General features: G+C 42.1%; 1 pseudogene; it reads right to left on the reverse strand.

Annotated features, from left to right (window-relative positions):
• Positions 1-948: 948 nt before the first annotated feature.
• Positions 949-4759, reverse strand: LOC138168503 (splicing factor, proline- and glutamine-rich pseudogene; annotated as a pseudogene).
• Between the last annotated feature and the right edge of the window lie 671 nt (positions 4760-5430).

The following is a 5430-nucleotide window of genomic DNA, read 5'->3' on the forward strand; positions in this document are numbered from 1 at the left end:
TACCATTTTCAGTGTGCCTCCTAGTTCATCAACTTCCTCCACTTCCATGATATGTAACTACACCCCACCTCTGTTACACAAAAGCATAATCATATCTTTAACTTCGCTATACCACAATTGTTCATTTGACATCATCTAGTAGTCTGAAATCTCTCTTGAACCAATCTTTTATCCTTCTATTCTTGTTTCTCTTCCAAAATCCAAACTTTAGCCTTACTATGATCTCCAGTCACTCCATTCCATCCTACTTTCCCAACTTCACTCTCCCTACTCTTGTCTCACTTTCTTACCCTCCCAGTCTTGACCCAGTAGTTCTTTTTTTTCCCCCACAGTATTTGAACATAATACTCACTAGTCTAAGATTAGGAAAGAACAAAAGAGGCAGCACAAACTCAGACTCAGGCTTGCTTTGGCAGGACATATGCTTTAGATGGCATGTGCTCATTGGCTTCAAGGGAGCCAAAAATTAGCTCAAAACAGTACTAACTTAATTCCCACTTGAAAATGAAGAAATGGTAGCTTCATTTTTGTCTCTAGTTCCAGTACAAACCCAGAGTAATTCTTTTCAAATAATATGTTCTTCCTCAAGTAATTTATGCAGTTTGGTTTATCAGATCTTGAATTACTAAATTACTAAAAATCAGTAGTTTTGATTTTTGCTTATTGTTTCTTTTCTATTTTTCTGTTTCAAACCAGCACCAAAAACTTTTGATAATTACTGCTTTATAGCACAGAGTTCTAAGTTTATTCCCCTTTTAGTGTTACTTAAAAAAATATTTCCCTTGAGATTCTAGGGAAATACACGTCTTTATTTTGTAATAAATGATTTAAAATTTTTCTTTATGCTGCATAAAATATCTTCTTGTCAGTGTGATTGCTTCATTTGTTAAATCTACAAATTATTTATGTAGTATCATTTTTGTTATATTGGTGTGGCTCAACCATGGGTACTGAATGTCTCTCTAATTAGTAAAATCATTGTTAATTTCTCTAAAGAAAAAAAGTAATTTTACTCAGGCAGGTCTTGAGTCTGCTCAAGACTGAATCGTAGAGAAGCAGAAAGTTGGGAAAGGATTTTTATAACTAATGTCTTTCATTAGAAATGGCCTCATTTCTAAAATACATAGAGAACTGAGTTAAATATACAAGAATACAAGTCATTCCCCAATTGACAAATTGTTAAAGGATATGAACAGGCAGTTTTCAGAGGAAGAAATTATAGCTATTTATAGTCATATGAAAAACTGCTCTAAATCACTATTGATGAGAGATACAAATCAAAACAACTCTGAGTTACCATATCACATCTATCAGATTAGCTAACATGACAAAACAGGAAAATGATAAACGCTGGAGATGTGGGAAAGTTGGAACACTAATTCATTGTTCATGGAGCTGTGAGCTGATCCAACTGCTCTGGAGAGCAATTTGGAACTATGCCCAAAGGGCTATAGCAATGTGCATGCCCTTTGGCCCAGGAATACCCCTTCTAGGGCTGTATCCCAAAGAGATCATAAAAATCTGACAGCTCTCTTTGTGGTGGCCAAGAACTGGAACTTGAGGGGATGCCCATCAATTGGGGAATGGCTGAACAAGGTGTGGTATGTGAATGTAATGGAATGCTATTGTGCTTTAAGAAATGATGAGCAGGATGTCTTCAGAAAAGCCTGGAAAGATTTGTATGAACTGATGCTGAGTGAAGTGAGCAGAACGAGGAGAACATTGTACACAGTAACAGCCACAGTCTGTGATGACTGATTTTGATAGATTAAGCCCTTCTGAGCAATGCAAGGACCTAAAACATTTCCAAAGGACTCATAATGAAAATGCCATCCACATCTAGAGAAAGAACTATGGAATCTGAATGCAGAGCAGACTATTTTGTTTTTTCTTTCTCATGGTTTCTCCCATTTGTGATAATGCTTCTGTACAACATGATTCAATGAAAAAATGTTTAATAGAAATGTATATGTGAAGCCTATATCAGATATCAGGCTGTCTTGGGAGGGGGAAAGGGGAAAAAATTTAAAAATTATGGAAGTAAATGTTGAAAACTAAAAATAAATAAATTAAAAAAAACCTTTATATACATTTGCACTTATTATAAGTGTAGGCATCTCTGATTATTTTACAAGATTTACATTATTTTATTATTAATATATAAAAATGTTATTTTTATTGTGCTGAAGCTATTGTTTCAATGAGTTTCTTTGCTCACTTTTTAGGATTTTCTAAGTAAACCATCAAACTATTAGCAAATTGAGATTATTCCCTCTTACTATCATTAGCACTTCTGGAACTATGTTAAATGATAGTGGGGAATGGGGGTTGGCATCCTTACTTTATTCTTGCATTTACTGAAAAAGGATTTAGATACATACTTTAGAATCATATTTTGAAGGTCCTTCTATGCTTATGCTTTGTAAAGTTGTTGGGTTTCTTTTTTTTTTTAGCATGAGTATTGCACTTTGTCAAAGAGTTTTTCAGAATCTGTTGATACAATCATATGGTTTTCAATAATGGTTTTTTTTTTTTTTTAGCTTTTTTTATTTATTTGAAGCAAAAAAAAAAAAGCTAGATTTTCTCCCTTTTAGAAACACTGAATTACATAATTTTACTTGCCCAAACAGACCATTTACAAATATTAGGTCAATAAATTTCTAACATCCATAAAAATGTAGCTTTCTTACTAAAATGCAAAAATTAAAAAGATCAGTGTCTAAACAAGAAAAGACAAAAAACAAACTGCAATGAAAGCCTAGATATCACTTTTTGTTTGGGCCTTCATATTCTTCTCTCCCTCTACCACATGCTGTTGGAGTTCCAGGTCCCATTCTTCTAGGCCCCCCCCCCCCCCCCCCCAGGCCTAGCTCCTCCCTGCCCAAAGTGCTCAGTATGCATGTCACTTCCCATCATGCAACCAACCACTCAGGGCTGTTGGTGGAACTCCAGGGCTGGCTTCATAACCTATAACACCACCACCTAAAGGTGGAAATTTCTGGCTTCCTGAGCCATAGTGATCTCTCATGTTCATTGTTCCTGCACCCATTCTTATCTCTCTCTTGTGGATCCATTTATCCCATCCGACTGTAACTTTCTTCTCTTTGGCGTCTCATTTGCTCTTCCATCTCACGTTGGCGAATCATCATTTCTTCTCCTCTTCTATGTCGTTCTTCCTCTTGTCTTTACGTTTCTGCATTTCTTGATTATGAAGTTCCTCTATCCATCTCAGCTCTTCTAGACGCCTCATTAGATCCTGGCGCAAAAGATTTGCCTGATGCTCATGATATGCATCTTCCATTTCACTTTCCAGTTTGTCTTTTGCATCTTTCATGTTTTTCTCAACCTGTTCCCTTTGCTGCTTTTCCATTTCATCTAAAGACTTCCATCTCTGGGAATATTCAAACTCAAAGGTGCCGTGCTGAGCAAAACGTGGAGGGTTCTCGCTCTCCTTTTGATACATTGGATTCTTCCGTGCAAGGTTTTCAGGAAAACCATCTTCATCATCTAGTTGCTCAAGTGGTTCCACAATGACTGGAGCAGATGTTGTCAACAAAAACACTCCACTGCATCGTTCAAATGCTTTTCTTGCAGCTGGCTTACAAGCAAATTCAACAATGCCTTTTCTGGTAGATTTTCCTCGATCATCAACAATTACGACAGCCCTTTCAATAGGTCCAAATTGGCTGAATGCTTCTTCCAATAGTTCACTGGAAACAGAGGGCTAAAGATTTCGTACAGAGAGGGCAGTGGCATGTGTGGCAGAAAGAACACAAGTTGTCGCCCTCTCACGGGTGTATCACCAAGTTCTACTTTTGCAATTTCTGCCAGGGTTCTAGATTCCAGTTTGATGAAACCGAATCCTTTGCCCCTGTTGATAAAGACTTCGCCAGGCTCTCCATATTTAGCAAATAACCTTTTAGAGTCTTTGTCTGTAATATCAGCTGGCAGATTTCCAATAAATAATCTACATCGCTGTGTATGTTTTTTCTCCAGGCCTCCTCAACAGAGACAAATTTGCTTTAAAGCCCTCCGAATCTTCTCTTCGCTTCGGCCGGGCCAGCCTGGCGAGGGGCACTGGTGATACGGTGAATGGTGCTGCCGGCCCCCTCAGGGCTCCCTGCATCCCCCCCCCCCCCCCACCCCCAGGTGGCGGCTTCGGGTGTCCTCCAGGAGGAGTGAGGCCCGGCCTGCCAGGCTTCGGCCCTTCGGGCATCTTGCCACCAGGCCTCAGACCCCGCTTAGGCCCCATGGCGCCCCGGGGCGGGCCCCCGCTCGAGCCAGAGGACACCGAGGCTGGCATTGAAGAGGTCTGCTGGGGCCGCCCAGGAGGGGCCAACGGTCGGGTGAGGCCTAGGTGGCCCCAGAGCCTGGACCTGAAAGCTCCCCCGAGCCGGGGGCGGCGCGGACACAGCGGAGACAGAAGCCCATGCGGCGGTGCCCACCGTGGGTCCAGGACTGCTGCTAGGAGGGAGGCCTGGCTTCGGTGGGTCTGGCGACGACGCCTGTTGCTGCTGTGCCGCCGCGGCCTACTGTTGCTGCGCCAGTACCTGTGCTAGAGGGGCGGGATGGAGGGCTTAGGCCAGGTCTGGACGGGGCCTGGCCTCAGTGGCCCTCGACTCTGGCTCAGGCCCATGCCCGGCGCAGGTAAGCGGAAATCATGGCTTAGGCCATCGCCTCGCCAGCGCCCGCCGCCGCCCCCGCACCGGTGGAAGCTGCCGCAGCCGCCCCTGTGACTCTGGAACCCGTCCTGGGACATGTCCATGATCAGTGGGCGGGCGAGGCAAAAGTGGAGAAGTCGCTTGGAACGTGGAGGCCACCTTGCTGATCACAAAACGGTAGGGACACAATGTTTATAAAGAGGTTACATTTCTTCATCCCAAACCACATTTTCCAAGATATTTTTCACTGCCTTCCATCTTCACATTGATATCACTGTCTCAATGCTTGTATTTAAGTATTTATTATATTGTATTTAAGTAATTTTAAGGAGCTTGTTTTTGTATCATCACTTAACCCTCTACAACAGACTGACACAAGCTACAATTATCCTTGTGGTGATCGTTCTGCTCATTGTGAGTATTTTCTTGTTGCTTTTGCGTAGACAGTGAATCCAGTTCTGCCATTTCCTTTACTCATATCTGAGGAAAGCCTATGTGCTGTCCTTCCAGTGTTTCATTTGAAGTTGCTGCTGTTGGTTTGTCCTTTGTTTTGGAAGAGGACCAATCACGTCGCGGGATTCTGTCTTGGCTCATATATGAATTAGATTAAAGTGAGGCACAGATGCACAAAGTCATCAGCCTCACTCTTCCAGAATCACAAGTCCTGTGGCAAGACCAAAGTCAATACAACTGGCAATGGCCCAGGATGCAGGGATGCCCTTAATGTCTTTGGTATCTGATCAAGTTCTCAGTGCTCTACAACACCTGC

Source organism: Petaurus breviceps, unplaced genomic scaffold (genome assembly GCF_028583685.1).
Source record: "Petaurus breviceps papuanus isolate PSGF00001 unplaced genomic scaffold, PetGlider_PUasm1.0 37, whole genome shotgun sequence".
Taxonomy (NCBI): domain Eukaryota; kingdom Metazoa; phylum Chordata; class Mammalia; order Diprotodontia; family Petauridae; genus Petaurus; species Petaurus breviceps.